Source organism: Hyperolius riggenbachi, chromosome 10 (genome assembly GCF_040937935.1).
Source record: "Hyperolius riggenbachi isolate aHypRig1 chromosome 10, aHypRig1.pri, whole genome shotgun sequence".
Taxonomy (NCBI): domain Eukaryota; kingdom Metazoa; phylum Chordata; class Amphibia; order Anura; family Hyperoliidae; genus Hyperolius; species Hyperolius riggenbachi.
This window is the reverse complement of record NC_090655.1, coordinates 276,698,469-276,718,667: the sequence shown is the minus strand read 5'-3', so window position 1 is coordinate 276,718,667 and position 20,199 is coordinate 276,698,469. Positions and strand designations below refer to the sequence as shown.

The following is a 20,199-nucleotide window of genomic DNA, read 5'->3' as shown; positions in this document are numbered from 1 at the left end:
GTTTAGGCTTCCAGTTGCCTCAACTAACGGTAGCAAAGAGAGAGTGCTACTGACAAGCTATGGAGGATGCACAACTGACAATCTATGGAAGATACGCAACTGGCAAGCTGCGGAGGATGCACAACTGACAAGCTACGGAAGGTGTGCAACTGACAAGCTAAGGATGATGCGCAACTGACAAGCTGAGGATGATGCGCAACTGACAAGCTGAGGATGATGCGCAACTGACAAGCTGAGGATGATGCGCAACTGACAAGCTGAGGATGATGCGCAACTGACAAGCTACAGAGAATGCCCAACTGACAAGCTACGGCGGAAGCACAACTGATAAGCTATGGAGGATGCGCAACTGACAAGCTACAGAGGATGTGCAACTGACAAGCTACGGAGGATGCACAACTGACAAGCTAAGGAGGATGCACAACTGACAAGCTAAGGAGGATACGCAACTGACAAGCTACGGAGGATGCGCAACTGACAAGCTACGGAGGATGCGCAACTGACAAGCTACGGAGGATGCGCAACTGACAAGCTACAGAGAATGCGCAACTGACAAGCTACAGAGAATGCGCAACTGACAAGCTAAGGAGGAATGCTCATGTTAAGCAAAAGAAGCACACAGTGCTCTGCTTATGCCGGGGACACTCGGGGTGCAGGGACACAGAGGATCTGCCTTACATCCTGTTCTGGTGGGCGGCAGCATGGTGGTAAGCCTTTATCTAATGGGCATTACCGTAATCAGCTGCACACAATACGGGACACAGGGCACATAGCGGGGGACACGCAGCCATTACTGCTCAGCCTAAATACATATATTGCAGTGGCTGGTAGACTCAGGGGTGGCACAATCACATCAGTATCTGGTACTGCACATTATGCACAGGGGAGGGGGACACACAGAGGTCTGCCATTGCCATCAATATATGTCATGGCTAACAACACAAGATGGGCCAACATCACTCCGCACATGGGGGGTACACAGAGGTCTGCCATGCATACTGCTCCGCTCTGGATGGGGAGGGGGGATCTTTCCTCGCACAGTCACAACTATACATGCATTTCTGTGCATTGTCTGCTGAATTGAAGCAAGTGAGTGTGCAGAATGTGGCACACATACCATTACATGTATAGATCTGCTTACAGTATACAGTAAGGCTCTGGTCACAGCGGGTCTTTGTAGCATAACAGCCGAGGTTTGCCACACTGCAATGCACCACCTATGTGATGTTCACAATGCAGCAGGTGCGTTGCAGTGTAATGGTGTCCACATAGATGTCCCCTGAATTTTATAGTCTCTGCTACTGCTGAGGTATAAAGCAGAAGAGAGCCGAGCCTCAATGTACTGCAGTGACACTCAGATGCCCTGTGGCCAGTGCAATAGTCCTCTCCTGGGCTGACAATGCTTTAGCTGTAACTGGCAAAGCACAACAGTGCCTCTACTTTATGAGAAAGCTAAGGAGCGCTAACCTTCCACAGAAGCTGCTGGTTAATTACTACAGATGCACTATAGAAAGCAATCTGACCAACTGCATGCCGGCCTGGTACACCAGCTGCACCAAGGCTGCCAGAGAAGCCCTGCAGCCAGCTGTAAAAACAGCAGAAGTCATTATCGGCACTGAACAACCATCACTGGAACTCTTGTGCAGTAAAACCCCCCATTATCCGGCACCGACGGGGATTGGCAAATGCTGGATAAGTGTAGTTTCTGGTTGCTTGAGGGTCAAAGTCAAAAATAGGCCTAGCTAAAAAAAAAAACATACTATACCCCACACTATATACCAAACTCAGTGTTAATGTTGAAATACAGTAATTTAAAATAAATTAAGACAAAATACAGAGTTAACTTAATGTAACAGAGGTTTATAACTGCATAAAGAACTGTAAAACAAGATTTATGCATCCTGCAAGGTCAGAATTTTTCCTTCCGGATGCTGAGACTTCTGGATAACTGTATAAGACTCGCTGTATGAGAAGGGCCAAAAACATTATCAAGGACAACGCTCACCCCGGAAACGCCTTGTATGAGCTCCTTCCATCAGGTAGACATTTGGATCAATCTGCATACACACAGACTGAAAACCAGCTTTTTCCCCATCTGCCATAAACTTGTTAAACTCTGAATCTTAACTATTATATGTAATGCAGATGGCCCCCTTAGCGATTCCCAAAAGCTTCTTTAAAAAATTGGACATTAAGATTAGTAATTTTATCTGGGGAGGCTCAGCACCCAGACTAGCCTTAGCCACATTACGACTCCCAACAGCATTAGGTGGCCTAGCCCTGCCCAACTTCTATTTATATTACTTGGCGTCACAGCTTACATATGTACAGCGCTGGATGAGCCCAGACAGACTTAATGCCTCTCTGAATTTGGAAGCAGACATAGCCACCTCGTATGAGGCCTTAAGCAATGTAATATATAGGGGGGTGGCTTCTCATTCAGAAGGTACTCTTCTCATTAACTCATCTGTTAAAATCTATAAAGCTGCTACCAAACTATTCCCAAAAGTAGATAACGCAATCTCTCCTAGTACACCTCTCTGGATTAATCCCTGTTTGCCGGAACTTTACAAATTTAGCATTATTCAATTTTGGTTTAATCATGGAATTAAATACATCAATCATATCTACAATGACGGTGTCTTTAAAACCTTTGGGCGTCTCAGAGGTGAGTGCGGTCTTCCGCATGGTTCACTTTTCCAATATTTCCAACTCAGAGACGCGGTTAGGGTCCAGTGGGGCACTTCTGGTGTTCAGATTGAACCCTCGGAGCTGGAACTTCTCATGTTAAACAAAGACACCACCCAACAGATTTCTAGACTTTATTCTATTTTGTCTACCAAAAGTGGCTTCCAAAAGTATGAGGCAGCTAAACTTAAATGGCAATCGGAAACCTATACTTTTACGGAAGCTGACTGGGGGGAATTCGAAATGTATTACATGTCATCTGTTATCAGTACGCAGGATAAATTAATACAGCTTAAGTGGTTCCACCACGCATACTACACTCCACTCAGGTTAGCCAAAATGGGTTCTAACAATAGCTCAGCGTGCTTTAAGTGCGGTCACCTGAACGCTAACTTCATACACTGCATATGGGAATGTGTCCACATCCAGGTGTTTTGGAGCTCAATTGCCTCTCTTCTAACAAAGGTCTTAGGTCGGCCGGTGGAGATGTCCTTGAAAGCCATGATGCTTAGCATTATTGATAACGTCATATGTAGTAAGCACAAAAAGAAGTTCCTGCGTATTGTCTTTTATTATGCTAGAAAGTGTATTATGTTCAAATGGAAACAGCCCACTACTCCCCAGTTGGCTGACCTAAAAAAATTGGTCAATCTTAACCTTCCACTATATAATCTAACTTATCAGATCAGAGGCCAGATCGGGAAATTTGATAAAGTATGGGGGGCATGGGTGGAAGCCAATGATACGGTAATATCCAACTTGGTCATCAATATCAGTGTATCGGACGTGTATCTGTAGAGTTCGCTGTATATAAAACCTGTTTGCTGGAACCCTTGCGAAACCAACCACTGTTATGGGATAGGATCTAAATGTTACCAAAGCATTGCTTGTTCAACTGCATGCTAGTGTTATGCAAGACCATGTCTTCTACTTTTGTATGTGTGCTTTATAAGTGTGGACTACCGGGGGAGGGGGAGGAATTCTCTTTTAAAAAAAAAATCTGAATCTTAACTAAAATAATGAACTGTGTACACATTGTTTAAATATTTGAAATACCAGACATACTTGTATAATTCATCCTTTTCTACCTTTGTTACTATCACTATGGGGTTTATTCGTTAAGCTTAAGCGCGCTCTATTAACTTAACAGGTGCTCCCTGTTTGATTGGCCCAATAGGCCTCCTGTTACGTGACAAGCAGCCTATTGGGCCAATCAAAGTGCTGGGATCTCATCCTGTGAAGCCAGGGGCTCAGGGCGGGTTCAGTGGTGCGCCCGTTAAGCTAATGGAGCATGCGTAAGTTAGCACTACCGCAGCATAGAGTGCGCTGGAGATTTTTACCTCTCGCTCCTGTCATTAAGCTGCACTGCTTTAGCATTGGCAACAGATAAACAGACACTGGCAGACAAAACAAATAACAATAGTCAAGTAGTGTAGGTGGAAAACATTTACAGCATGAGGGTAATAATACACCTGGGCAGGAAATATTGCACTACAGAGGTGCTAGGAGGGTGCTGCACCCCTGCGGTGTTTGGAGGACCGGAGCGGGCGCAGGGGAGTCTCTGCTGTCTGAGGGGTAGGATTACTGCAGGAGGGCGGGCTCAGCAGGGAGTTCAGCAGGAGGGCGGGCTCAGCAGGGGAGGGATAGAGTTCAGCAGGAGGGCGGGCTCAGCAGGGAAGGGATAGAGTTCAGCAGGAGGGTGGGCTCAGCGGGGGAGGGATAGAGTTCAGCAAGAGGGCGGGCTCAGCAGGGGCGGGATAGAGTTCAGCAGGAGGAACATCTGAAGGTGCTGCTAAGCATGTTTGTTCTAGAGGAGATGGTCCTATAATGGCAGCCCAGTGGGAGGAGATTGGTGGCCCTTGACCTCATTCTTACTGTGTGGAGATTGAGAGGTGGCAGAGATGATCCAATGATATTTTCCACAGCGCTAATCACTCTTTGGAGTTTGTACCGGTCGCTGGTAGAGATGGCCCAAACTGTTCGCCGGTGGACAGTTCCTGGGGAACTTGGGCTGTTGACTGTAAAACAGAGACACAGAGAGAGGGAAATCTCCTGTCCTCCGCTCAGTCTGGATGAATGGGAGCTTCTAATATCCCCACATCTGTAGCTCACAGCAGGTAAATAACAATGTTATATAGAACTTTCCTGGAGTTTCACATTCTTATTTTCACTTTAAGCGGTTGTATCCTGACTCTGAATTATGCACAGCAGCAAAATCAGTGTAATTTTAAATCTGGTTTATTCAGATCCCATTAAAAACAAATAATGATAATTTCAGCACTTTTGTGTGATCAGGAGTGTTTGTTCAGCCAGATAAAAGTGTTTTGGCTTTTAATTACTCTTCAAGAGAGCCATGGCTACATATGACTGCAGATCCGGCCTCATTTGTATAGATAACGCACCTGGTTTTTTAACCCTTACATTGAAAAACAAAAATAGTGAACACAAAGCAAGTTCTAACTAGGCGCAGTACTATATGTACCCATATTTATCTCATCATGTCACTTCAGTTTAGGGACTTTAACACTTTATAAACCAATGCACTGGGTAGCATGGAAAAATACTCAGCAATCTGTGTAAATATGGTAAAAAAAAAAAAATGTGCATCAGAAAATTTGGAGGCAATATATTTTCCACACTCAACAAAAGTGTCTGATAAGCTGTGACTTATGGCAAAAACATTTCCGACACTTAGCACATGAATAGGGATCCTCATCAGTGTGAGATCTCTCATGCACAACAAGATTTGATTTCCGTGCAAAACATTTCCCACACTCAGCACATGAATAGGGCTTCTCACCCGTGTGAGATCTTTCATGTTGAACAAGACTTGATTTCTGTGTAAAACATTTCCCACACTCAGCACATGAATAGGGCTTCTCACCAGTATGAGATCGCTCATGTGTGACAAGATGTGATTTGCTCACAAAACATTTCCCACACTCAGCACATGAATAGGGCTTCTTACCAGTGTGAGATCTCTCATGTGTGAAAAGATTTGATTTCTGAGCAAAACATTTCCCACACTCAGCACATGAATAAGGCTTCTCACCAGTGTGAGATCTTGCATGAAAGACAAGACTTACTTTATGCCCAAAACATTTCCCACACTCAGCACATGAATAGGGCTTCTCACCAGTGTGAGATCTCTCATGTCTGACAAGACTTGATTTCTGCACAAAATATTTCCCACACGTGGAACAGGAATAAGACCTTCCAGCAGGGGGAGAGCTGTGCTGGGTATGAGGCCCCTCAGGGTTAGACAGGTGAGGGAAGTCTGGGGAAATATTTAGGGTAACCGGGATATCTGCAGGAGACTCTTGTCCAATGTCATCATCATCCGTTGTACAGTCTGTGGATACAGAGAGACGAGTCTCTGAGAGGTTCCTGATGCCGTGACTCCGCCCTGCAAATAGAGAAACATCATCATTTCCTGTTAGAGAATTCTGAGGGGAGGAACAATTATCATTAGGGATGAGAGGAAAGAGGACGGTCGGCACTGCTGTACAACTTCCTTTATTTGGCAATGTGCAGACAAGTAGGCTGTGTGTTACATCATCACCTCACAGTCCATAAGAAGAGACTAAACACGTACCGGTGCGGGGGTGGATAATGGTGGGTGCTGGTTGCTGGGAGACTGACGGCAGTTTCACACACAAGCGCTTCTTCAGAGGCTATGACAAAGGGGCGGAGCTATATCTGCTCTAGTTGGAGAAAGTGCGTTACTGTAATAGTAACCTGCAATCCAAGATTACAGTGTGGGGAGGTCAGGGAGAGCGAGGCCAAACAACACGGCCGCTATTCCTAATGGAATTACAAGTCCTGCTGCAGCAGCTAATTATACAAGCAACTAACATAATATCCCATGATGAATATAGGTCAGGCCATGCAGAGCAGAGAATCTGGCTGACCTCATCCTCATATACAACAAGGACTGCCTGATTAGGGGAAGCTGCGGTTAGGAAGGTTAACTTAATATTTCCTCTGTGCACGCTACACGCACTAGTGGCAGCGTAGTGTGCGTTACTTAGCAACCGCCACTGCCTTAATGTGCCGCACGGTAGTGATGTATTGTTCCCGCGATCCTTCACTAAAGCGGCCGCTATTTAGTGTGCACAGAGGAAATAAGTCGAGCAGCGTTCGTAACAGCAGTTTAGTTGCGCTGTTTGCCAGCACTATAGTTAGTGAAGTTTGTGTTTTATAGCATGTAAATAGTAACTGTTGAATTGAAGTGAGAGAGGAGAGAGAGTCAGGAATAGATACGGCACCTATTCTGCTGAACTTCTGAGACACAATCTCCTCCCCAGTTCTCCCTGAATGTCGCTGTTGCCCATCCTCTAATGGCCAATGTATCTGTTTCTTTTAAATTAAAATAAAGGTTACTTTTTACATCACTTTTAAACCTTCCTAACCCCAGCTTCCCCCAATAGCCAACAGCGCTATAGTTAGTGAATCAACCCCAATGGCCACAACTCATTAAGATCATCCTGGTGATCATAAGGAAAGTGGAAACATCACCACACATTAATCTGTATTTTAAGTGTTATTTCACTAAAGAAGCTTGCCTTATTAACATGTAGTGATAAGCTTTCACTGTGAGAGTGCTGTCTTATCACTCCAGTCCTGAAGTTTTCACCTTTGTAGTTACTCTCAAATGCAGTAGGTAGGGAGGGGAGGAGAACACACAAGGAGGATGCAGCTCCACCCTCTGCTGCCAGGAGGATTTCAGCAAGCCTGGGTAGGACAGCAAGGGAAGGAGAGAAAGAGGCTGTGGCTGTGTGGCTAGGTCTGTGTGTGTATTTATCTATATATGTTTGATGTCTCTCTCCCTCCCTCCCTCTCTGTCTATGAGGCTGAGCACATTTACTCAGCCTTCTTGGTCACCCACGGCAAGGCCTATTCTGAGTGGAGCCTGTCCTGTTAAACCTCTGTATGATCTTGGCCACCGTGCTGCAGCTCAGTGTAAGAGTGTTGGCAATATTCTTATAGCCTAGGCCATCTTTATCTGGAGCAACAATTCTTTTTTCAGCTCCTCGGAGAGTTCTCTGCCATGAGGAGCCATGCTGAGCTTCCAGTGACCAGTATGAGGGAGTGTGAGAGCGATAACACCAAATGTACCACACCTGCTCCCCATTCACACCTGAGACCTTGTAACACTAACCAGTCACATGACCTCAGGGAGGGAAAGGGCCTGAACCAATTCCCTTCCTCTTCTAAGTTCTCTCCTAGGACATCATTTTTCAGCTTCTGCTTAAAAAAAAACTGCTCAACACTTTGCAAAGTACTGCAAAGTTATTTTAAGTTTTTTGCTGCCTGCGGGTGGCTAAATGGCCATTTATTCATAAAATATGAAAATATCACCAAGGAGAAACTTAGGGAAAAGGTGAATTGGATTGGGCCCTAAAATGTCTAATTAAGTAGAATTTTGACATTTGTGGTGTCCTCACTTTTGTTGCCAGTGGTTTAGACATTAACCTTCCTGGGGTAAGCCGTGCAGGAGGTTTTCTCAGGCCCTGCTGGGCCGATGTGCACAATTTTATTTTGCTGCACGCAGCTAGCACTTTGCTAGCTGCGTGAGCACACCGATCGCCGCTGCCCCACGTCGCCCCCCCCCCCCCTAGACCCCTTGCGCAGCCTGGCCTATTAGCGCCAGGCAGCGCTATGGGGTGGATCGGGACTCCCGATGATGTCACGACGTCTATGACGTCATCCTGATCGCCCATCGCCAGACGCGATCGAAGAGGCTAGGGGGATGCCGCTGCACAGCGGCTATCATGTAGCGAGCCCTAGACTCGCTACATGATTTTAAAAAAAAATTACAAAAAAAAAAACGGCTGCGCTGCCCCCTGGCGGTTTTTAAAAGACCGCCAGGAGGGTTAATGGCTGTGTGTTGAGTTACAGTGGGTTGCAAAAGTATTCGGCCCCCTTGAAGTTTTCCACATTTTGTCACATTACTGCCACAAACATAAATCCATTTTATTGGCATTCCACATGAAAGACCAATACAAAGTGGTGTACATGTGAGAAGTGGAACTAAAATCATACATCATTCCAAACATTTTTTACAAATCAATAACTGCAAAGTGGGGTGTGCATAATTATTCAGCGCCCTTTGGTCTGACTGCAGTCAGTTGCCCATAGACATTGCCTGATGAGTGCTAATGACTAAATAGAGTGCACCTGTGTGTAATCTAATGTCAGTACAAATACAGCTGCTCTGTGAGGCCCTCAGAGGTTGTCTAAGAGAATATTGGGAGCAACAATATCGTGAAGTCCAAAGAACACACAAGACAGGTCAGGGATAAAGTTATTGAGAAATTTAAAGCAGGCTTAGGCTACAAAAAGATTTCCAAAGCCTTGAACATCCCATGGAGCACTGTTCAAGCGATCATTCAGAAATGGAAGGAGTATGGCACAACTGTACACCTACCAAGACAAGGCCGTCCACCTAAACTCACAGGCCGAACAAGGAGAGCGCTGATTAGAAAAGCAGTCAAGAGGCCCATGGTGACTCTGGACGAGCTGCAGAGATCTACAGCTCAGGTGGGAGACTCTGTCCATAGGACAACTATTAGTCATGCACTGTACAAAGTAGGCCTTTAAGGAAGAGTGGCAAGAAGAAAGACATTGTTAACAGAAAGCATAAGAAGTCCCGTTTGCAGTTTGCCACAAGCCATGTGGGGGACACAGCAACTGCTCTGGTCAGATGAGACCAAACTTTTTGGCCAAAATGCAAAACGCTATGTGTGGCGGAAAACTAACACTGCACATCACTCTGAACACACCATCCCCACCGTCAAATATGGTGGTGGCAGCATTATGCTCGGGGGGTGCATCTCTTTAGCAGGGACAGGGAAGCTGGTCAGAGTTGATGGGAAGATGGATGGAGCCAAATACAGGGCAAACTTGGAAGAAAACCTCTTGGAGACTGCAAAAGACTTGAGACTGGGGCGGAGGTTCACCTTCCAGAAGCACAATGACCCTAAACATAAAGCCAGGGCAACAATGGAATGGTTTAAAACAAAACATGCCTATGTGTTAGAATAGCCCAGTCAAAGTCTAAATCTAAATACAATCGAGAATCTGTGGCAAGATCTGAAAACTGCTGTTTACAAACGCTGTCCATCTAATCTGACTGAGCTGGAGCTGTTTTGCACAGAAGAATGGGCAAGGATTTCAGTCTCTAGATGTGCAAAGCTGGTAGAGACATACCCTAAAAGACTGGCAGCTGTAATTGCAGCAAAAGGTGGTTCTACAAAGTATTGGCTCAGGGGGCCGAATAATTAAGCACACCCCACTTTGCAGTTATTTATTTGTAAAAAAAAAATGTTTGGAATGATGTATGATTTTCGCTCCACTTCTCACGTGTACATCACTTTGTATTGGTCTTTCATGAGGAATTTCAATAAAATTGATTAATGTTTGTGGCAGTAATGTGACAAAATGTGGAAAACTTCAAGGGGGCCGAATACTCTTGCAACCCACTGTATGTTGGTGGGACAGCAAATGTACACCGTTATACAAGCTGTACACTGACTGATTTACATTGTACCAAAGGGGTAGATTCATGAAACTGTGGAAATATTACCACACATACTGAGAGGAAGATGATCTATACTGTGCCCAGCAGACATATTTGTTAGTCAGTTTAATAAGGCTATTAAATATCTAATGTTTATCACTCACCAATTCTCATCTCTGCAATAATGTCTTCCTCCTTAGATGTCCTCATCATGTCACCCTCCTCCATAGACTGCTGATCACTCCTCACATACGTCTCTTCTTCTTCCTCTTTACTTGTCCTCATCATGTCACCCTCCTCCATAGACTGCTGATCACTCCTCACATATGTCTCTTCTTCTTCCTCTTTACTTGTCCTCATCATGTCACCCTCCTCCATAGACTGCTGATCACTCCTCACATATGTCTCTTCTCCTTCCTCTTTAACCACAGCACTTACATGTATCAGTTCTCCATCCTAATCACACAAAATAAGAAGCACTTTATAATTTGAACACAGATAACAGCAGAGACAACAGGAAACAATGTCACATAGTTTGGGGTCTCTAATGACACTCAGTTCCACCTACCTGATGATGGCGGGGGGTGGTGGGATCTTCCTTTAGACAATCCAAGGAATAAAGAGGACCTGTACATCTCTCTGGTGGGTTTCTGTTACTGGATCCATCTGTAGGAAACACACACACAATGACTGAATACTATGGGCTCAATTAACTAAGTGTTACCACATTGAAAAGTAAATATTACCGGCTAGTGAGGTAAATTACTGGCTTGTGCGGTGAATACCTCAAAAAATGTCAATTCACTACGATTAGAGCGTTCTGCAAAACAAATAAAATGTTGGGTATTTTAAAGATCTGGCTGGACCTGTCAATAACTAGAAATCAGCATGTAGTAAAATTGACAGACTAGGGAGAAAGCCAATAGCAAGAGCCACCTGGTCCTGCTACTCACCTCATTTGATCAGATGCACTTCCGGGTGGGACATCAGAAAGATAAACAAGATACAACAGCAGGAGACATTTACAGAGGCTTCCCTGTATCCCTTTAGACATGCAGATCTATATACTGGTACACAGAAGAGGGCCCTTTAGTGGCATGCATACACAGCTAAAGGGATGCAGGAAGCCCTTTACTCTCCAGTAAACTGTCACACAGGAATGGGTTATGCAGACACTTGCAGGAGAGAACCTCAGCTTGCTGCAGAGACCTCCTCCACAGCTGTGAGACTCCGGTATTTCTGAGTAGGTGTAATGGTGTGTGCACACTTGAAAGATTAATGAAAGATCTTAAACCAATTTTACCCCCTTCCATGTAGTATGAGAGCCACACCTACACAGTCTATTCTATGGAGCTGAACTCCCCATCAGATAAAAATCTTTGCAAGATGCTGCACACAAAGATGCTGTACACATTCAAATGATCAGTATTGCAAAAGATCTGTTCCTGCAAAATTCATTCATAGTCTATGATATCTGCAGATCCTCATACACACCTTGTTTGACAGACATTAATCTGTAGATCAGATCCACCAGGATGGATCTTCAGATCTGCAGATGATTGTCAGATATGCAGATGAATGTCCGTGAAACAAGGTGTGTATGAGATCCGCAGATATCATAGACTAGGAATGCATTTTGCAGGAACGGATCTTTTGCAAATACGGATCTTTTGAATGTGTACAGCACCTTTGTGTGCAGCATCTTGCAAAGATTTTTATCTGACCAACGGCACAGCTATGGGGTCGTCGTTTGCCCCTTCCTATGCAAATCTATCTATGGGTCTCTTTGGTACAAAAAATGAAATATAATAATCCATTTTCACAGAACATCATTTTCTATAAACGCTACATAGATGACTTAATATTTATCTGGAAAGGTAACGCCTCCACCATCTCATTATTCATAGATTACCTCAATTCAAACGCAGCAGGCCTTCAGTTCACGTCGCACCAACACCCCGATACCATAGAATTTTTCGATCTAACACTATTCATCGACTCAAATTGCATAAAAACAAAAACGAATTTTAAACCAGTTGATGCAAATAACTACATCCATTTCGAAAGTTTTCACTACCACCCCTGGACCACCAATACACCATACAGTCAATTCAAGAGAATTCATAGAAATTGCACAGATCTACATGACTACAACACCCAATCCGAAATACTCACAAAAAAATTCCTGGCCCGCAATTACCCCAAAAAACTAATAAAAGACGCCAAATTCAGAGCTAAGGTCCACAAGCCCCACACCACATCACCCAAGACCAACAGCCCCACTAAAGACAGCTACCCTCGTTTCATCACACGGTTCAATGCTCAGCATCCTCAAATTCGATCCATTCTAAATAACAGATGGGAGATACTACTACAGGATCCCTACCTTCGTCCATTACTACCACCTACACCAGCCATCACATATAGACGAGCGCCCAATCTACGTAACATCTTGGCCCCTAGTCGCCTACGCCCAATATCAAAGACCATAAATCCACAAAAACAATTAACACCAGGATGTGCTCCCTGTAATAATGCCAGATGTTTAGCATGTACTTTCATTAATACTACCACTAAGTTTACTTCCAATACCACTAACATTGAATACCAGATAAAGGAACACATCACATGTACTTCTAGATACATTATTTATGTCATATCATGTCCTTGCCACCTCCAGTACGTTGGCCGTACCACCCAACCGGCACGAAGTAGAATAGGCCAACACAAACGTAATATACTAAAAAACTTCCCACTACACAGCATTTCTAGACACTTTAGCACCCACCACAACAGCGACCCAAGTCTATTTCACATCACTCTTATAGAAAGTGTACACCAAAATACCTTGGATGCTTTTGAACGTTTAAAAATCAGAGAAATGTTTTGGATACAAATGTTGAGAACCCTTGTCCCCGAGGGCCTCAACGAACAATTAGAGAAAATCTATTGATCCAAATCTACCGCACAAAATAACCTTTTTATGCTAGTCGCCTCTTTTATCATACCTTCTCTCTTAATTTTAATGTTAATGTTCTGTTTTATCTTTATTATTATTCTTTTTATTATTATTATTATTTTGTCAGCATTTATTTCGTACTCCAATGTTTTATCTATGCTTGCATTCTGATTGTATTTTAATTTTCCTTACTCACATCAGATACTGTAATTTATACAGATTTTTATCATTTTCTAATTCATTTATACTATACAACACTACTCATAACAATATCATGGATTCTCATCTTATATCTTCCTGTTGATTTTTTTTTTTTGTGTCCAGCAGGGGTCAGTATACCACCATTGTGATACCCCACATCACACATATACACACATCCGTGTTTTTTTTTTTTTTTTTTTTTTCTTTTCTATTACATTTTTATTTATCATTTTTATTTCTTTTACATTTAATGTAATTTCACCTTTGCATAGCAAATCCTTCCCTTTATCTATCCTCATGGTGAAAGTATTATAGACCTGGGCTTCATTAGTAGCCCATACTTTACTCTTTACAAACAAAGGGCAAGATGCCCTGGAGCAATATGGCCACTAAGGCACTTCCTCTTTTGTCACATCCAATCAGCAACACTCCCCCATTCTGGAGGGAAACCACCACACCGCCCCACTCCCTGATTGGACAGGAGGCGTGGCTATCACACTATTTAATCCACAGTTTTTGGACACCTTGGCACTGAGGTGCCAGGTGTTACCCGGACCTTTTACTGGTAAGTGCTTGACCAATTTTTGTTAATTCATCTCTGCCTATCTTACTATTCACACCATTGTCCACCTAGACCTGTTTTATGCTCAGGTCCATTTTAGATTACTTTGGCCTCAATTCACTAAGATTACCTCCTGTCTTTAATAACTCTTCTAGAGTTGTTACCATGGTGATAAGGCATGTAGTATTCAGGAAACATTTTACCTCAGGCAAGCCTAAAGTTACCTCTTCTGTCTTTAAGTTAACTCTTCAATCCTTAAAATAACTCCAGAGTTAAAGACAGGCTGTTAATTAACTGCATGTGAAAATAACTACAGAGGAGGTAAATTACCTACAGAGGAGGTAAAATAACTACAGAGGAGGTAAATTAACTACAGAGGAGGTAAATTAACTACAGAGGAGGTAACTTAACTACAGAGGAGGTAACTTAACTACAGAGGAGGTAACTTAACTACAGAGGAGGTAACTTAAGGAACTCTCTTGCCTTATTATCTATTATCTCCAGCATGATCTTAGTGAATTGAGGCCATTGTATTGATCAACTTCCCCCCCCCCCATCCCTATCACCACCATATAAGCTCTTCTCCCAGGTCCCCCCCTCCCCCCTTGTTTCACAAACATTTTTTGGCCATACCATTATGTTTGATGCATACGTTTTCAACTATTTTCATACTGTTTGCACATACATACTTCCAAGTTCCCCCCCCCCCCCCCCTTGTTTCACATAATTTTTTGGCCATACCATTGTTTGATGCATACTTTTGCAACTATTTTCATACTGTTTGCACATACATACTCCCAGGTCTCCCCCTTGTTTCACATACATTTTTTGGCCATACCATTATGTTTGATGCATACGTTTGCAATTATTTTCATACTGTTTGCACATACAAATAATAATTAGTCACTATACCCCCACAAACACCCCCCCCCCCCACACACACACACACTTCCACCACCACCCATACCCACATACACACCATGCATATGTTTCTATCTACATTACACAATACACTAATATGGTACGCCTATGTTTATTTACTATATTATTTACTATATCTTTATACAGTGATTTGGTTCTGATGTACACCTACTTTTGCCTTTGTCCCTAGTTGTATGCTCCTATGTTATATTGCCTGAGGAAGCAGGTTTACACCTGTGAAACGCGTTGCGACCCCCTTGGAGTATGCCAATAAAATTTATTTAGATTTGAACTGACAGTTTATAGTGTCTGCTTACAGGAGGTAAGTCCACCGCTGCCTCCAAAGCACTTTTAAACATTTTATTACCTGATTTTATCCTGCTGGCGCCTCTGTTCTTTCTACATAATATTAATTATCCACCCTTGGTGGAGGGGGATACCCCTTTTTTCCTGTCTACAGAGAGCGACTTCTTATTCCTGAGTGGGGACAGGATAATCTCCTCACCTGCCTATACAGTGGTTGCCTGGAGGTAACCCTGTCTTGTGAGTATATATATTGTACTCTTTACATATATCCATTTTTGCAGTACTTACTACACTATATTGGGCTCTCGGTTTCCCTCTTCTGTAATATGGCCAGCAGATCTTTATCTGATCAGAGAGGGATCTATCTGCTTGATTCTTAACACACACTTCAAATGTATTTTATTAAATCTATGTCAGTATGAAGCTGTGTTCCTGCCGGTTGGTACAGAAACTAGTTAAATGTATGAATCAAGCATGCTTGAATATCCCGGTTCGGTGTGACCCATTGCAGTACTTACTACACTATATTGGGCTCTCGGTTTCCCTCTTCTGTATGATGGGGAGTTCAGCTCAATAGAATAGACTGTGTAGGTATGGCTCTCATACTACATGGAAGGGGGTAAAATTGGTCTGTGATCTTTCATTAATCTTTCAAGTGTGTATGTAGCATTAGTGAACTGAAGCAACATTGTTCAGTAAATTACCTATTACTGCATGTGTGACAATCTTGGTGCACTTGGAAAACAAAGTCTACAATACAGAATGCGTTATTTCCCCAACCTTTTCTTTTTTGCTAATCAGCCCTTAGTGAATTGAAGTCATTGTCTGTTTGTGTTTATAAGATGAGAGGGATCTAGGAGGACCCCAAGCACTGCTTTCTCCATTATAAGTAATAAAAAAAAAAAAATCTCCTCTTACCCGTTGATGTGAGGGATGGCTGATTCTCCATCATGGCGTCCTTGTAGAGGTCCTGGTGTCCTTCTATATACTGCCACTCCTCCATGGAGAAATAGATGGTGGCATCCTGACATCTCATAGGAACCTGACACATAGAATAAAACGGTCACCATCCAGACACACCCCTTGCTGTTACTGGATAATGTCCCATAATTGCCAGCACTGCTCACCTCTCCTGTCAGCAGCTCTATCACCTTCCTAGTGATTTCCAGAATCTTCTGCTTGTTGTGTCCCTCAGATATTAGGAAGTGAGGTGGGAGCACCGTGATGGTCACATGATCACCAGACTTCACTGGAGGAAAACTCTGTATGGAAAGACATAAATTAATGTCAAATAATCTCCCCGAATCCTCCTCACCTCTCTGGTCAGGTGGGTTTTATTAATAGAGATAAGAGTGATATCACATGATCTCCCAGAATCCTCCTCACCTCTCTGGTCAGGTGTGTTTTAATAATAGAGATAAGAGTGATGTCATGTGACTCCCCAGAATCCTCCTCACCTCTCCAGTCAGCAGACAGATGATCTCCAGGGTGAGGTTGAATATCCTCTCGGTCATGTGACTCTGGTCCTCGTCCATCCTCAGTGATGTGGTCATGTGATCTGTACAGGATGCTGCTGCCTTTAGATAGATAATAAGGGGAGGATAATCTAGGTTAAACGGCTGTCAGTGGTGAAACTACCGATACAGGATCCCCCTCCTCCCAGAACTCGCCATAGCTGTCACTTGTGGGTGGTAGGGCCATGGAGGAGACACTGACTGGAAGGGGAACAGGGTGAAAGTAGGTAGGGAGGAGGGTGAAACTAGCTGGAGTGGAGGGTTACACTGACCGGGAGGGGAGGAAGGTGAAAATCACACACACGAGAGGGTTCATAATGGGGGTGCGAGAGGAGCAGCAGGAGAACACACACTGAGGACAATGCTGGAGGGGGACACACACTGGAGAGAAGAGGGAAACACATACACATTGCGGGACAGTTCTGGGGGAAAGAGGGACACACACACTGTGGTGGGGAGAGGGGTACACATTGTGGGACACGGCTGGGGGAGAGAGGGACACACACATGGGGAAGGGGGCACCGAGGGACAGTGCTGGTGACACGGGCTGCTGTGAAGCTTATATGCCACTCTTACCAGCCAGCGGATGCAGTTCAGATCGGTAAGGGCTCTCCTGTATAGATTGACTATTCAAAAATCCCGCCTCCCTGTCCCAGCGATCTGTGCGGTTAGGCTTGGCGGGGTTGGCCGCACTGATTGGAGGGAGGGCAGGGCTGATGGGGAAGCACGCTGGGGGGGGGGGGGGGGCAAGGTTGATGCCAGGTGGCCACACCTACTTTCCAGAACACAGCCCATTGGACGGTGGCCAGAGTCCTGCGGCCGGGACATTCTGCAGCCTAAAGTGGGACGTCTCCTGGGACCCCATGCAGCCTGGGACAGGGAACCCCAAATCCAGGACGTGTCTCTGCTAAAGCGGGAGGTCTAGTCACCGTATGTAGGAGAGCTGGGAGCACATCCTGGCTGGAGGCAGCATCTGTTTAGTTAGAGTGACCAGGGAGGGGGGCGTGGGGGCGTGGGGGGGCGGCGCGCGCGTGCTGCGTCGAAAAGTGGGGAGGACTGAGCGCGCAGCGGCGAAGACTGGGGGGGTTTGCTGTGCCGAAAAAATGGGCGTGGCCATGACATTGTATGGGCGGAGCTAACGTAATGATGTAACAGCGAGGCATAAGAAAGCAGTGTTTACGCCATGATGTGGACAAACGAGACTTTGCATCATGGGTGTGCAGAAACTTTGTGATGCTAATAGTATACCGTAACCACAAAGCAGCAAACATAGCCATCTATGACCATTAAATAATAAATGTAGTAACAGTTACCCCGGACACCAGAAAATAAACGCAATAGGCAACATGTCAGCACAAAATAACCGCAATGCGGGCAACATGTCAGTACAAAATAAACGCAATGCGGGCAACATGTCGGTACAAAATAAACGCAATGCGGGCAAACATTTCACCAGAAAAGAAACGCACTGCGGGCAAACATTTCGCTAGAAAAGAAACACACTGCGGGCAAACATTTCACCAGAAAAGAAACGCACTGCGGGAAAACATTTCACCAGAAAAGAAACGCACTGCGGGCAAACATTTCGCTAGAAAAGAAACAATGCGGGCAAACATTTCACCAGAAAAGAAACGCAATGCGGGCAAACATTTCGCTAGAAAAGAAACGCACTGCGGGCAAACATTTTGCTAGAAAAGAAACAATGCGGGCAAACATTTCACCAGAAAAGAAACGCAATGCGGGCAAACATTTCGCTAGAAAAGAAACAATGCGGGCAAACATTTCACCAGAAAAGAAACGCAATGCGGGCAAACATTTCACTAGAAAAGAAACAATGCAGGCAAACATTTCCCCAGAAAAGAAACGCAATGCGGGCAAACATTTCACCAGAAAAGAAACAATGCGGGCAAACATTTCGCTAGAAAAGAAACAATGCGGGCAAACATTTCGCTAGAAAAGAAACGCAATGCGGGCAAACATTTCGCTAGAAAAGAAACGCAATGCAGGCAAACATTTTGCTAGAAAAGAAACAATGCGGGCAAACATTTCACCTGGAAAAGAAACCTAATGCGGGCAAACATTTCACCTGGAAAAGAAAGCAATGATTTACTTACCTGGCAGAAGTGTCCGGCCTCTGGCGCGCTGCTCCGTCCCGGGACCGTCTTGTTCCTCCTGCTCTTCTCTCCCGCGCTGACAGGGCTACGGCAAGATGGCGCCCGAAGCCCTGTACTGGAGACACAAATAGGTCTCCAGTACAGGGCTTCGGCAGCCATCTTGCCATAGCCCTGCTCGCCTGCCGGTGTCGGAAACAGACACCGGAAGAGGAGGCTGGAGCGGGGCTGCAGGCAATGAACTGGCACGGCGTCTATAGACGCCGTTGCCAGTTCATTGAGGAGAGAGTGGCCAGAGTCCCGAGGCCGGGACGTCCCGCTGCTGAAAGCGGGACGTTTCCCGGGACCTCATTAAGCCTGGGACAGCGGACCCCGAATCCGGGACGTGTCCCGGGCAATCCGGGACGTCTGGTCACTCTAGTTTAGTGATACATTTATTATGCAGCTTAATGCCCAGGAGGGGAGGGGGTGCTACTGACTGTGCCTTCTGTGGCTGCAGCTCCCAAGCACTGTGAGTCAGACAGGAGAAAAGCCCTGTGTGACTGCTCACATTCCATCTAACACTAATGCTCTCTTCCCCATCTCTCCTATAAAACAGGTATTGCTGCATACAATCTCTATGCTCATTCATACTATTACTATCCTCATACTTGCCCATGTCTGCACTGATCTCCCCACTGCAATACATCCTGTACAATGCCCAGCAGCCATATATGTGCTAGTATATAACAAGAATCACACAATTACCTCTTCCAACAACGTCTCCTCTCCACTTCCTGCAACTTCTCTTCTTGCTGTTACATCACTTCCTGTCAGTGTGTGATCGCCATCTTGTGGTGAATAGACTAACTGCAGCCACTGTTTGTGGGATCTCCTTTACTTTGAGCTGCAGATTGCCTGTAAAGCTCCTGAAGAACCAGAACCCCAGAAGAGTGTGTAAAGAGCCTAAAAAGAAGGAACATGGACTCAATGTTAAGCAAAACAGAAATTTGCCTACTTAAAACAGAAGGTATTTGAGATATTTCAAATACAAATACTTTCAAATGTAGGAATAAAGGGCCTTGCTCTCACATGGTTATCTTCCTACGTCTCTGGAAGGTCCTTCACAGTCTCCTACTCAGATCAGATCTCTCCTCATGCTTTGTCTGTCGGGGTTCCTCAAGGCTCTGTCCATGGTCCCCTCCTCTTTTCCATCTACATGCATGGTCTTGGTGACTTAATCAACTCATTCGGGTTTCAATACCACCTGTATGCAGACGATACACAACTGTACCTCTCGGCCTCAGACCTTAACTACCTCCTCAAACATGTTCCTGACTGCTTGTCTGCTATATCCTCCTTCATGTCCTCTCGCTTCCTAAAACTTAATAGGAGTAAAACAGAACAGATAATTATTCCACCGTCTCTGTACACCT

The 20,199-nt window shown here is 44.6% G+C and overlaps 1 pseudogene; it reads right to left on the bottom strand.

Annotated features, from left to right (window-relative positions):
- LOC137537228 (uncharacterized) overlaps nt 1-20,199 on the bottom strand; it is a 118,644-nt pseudogene that overhangs the window by 76,340 nt on the left and 22,105 nt on the right.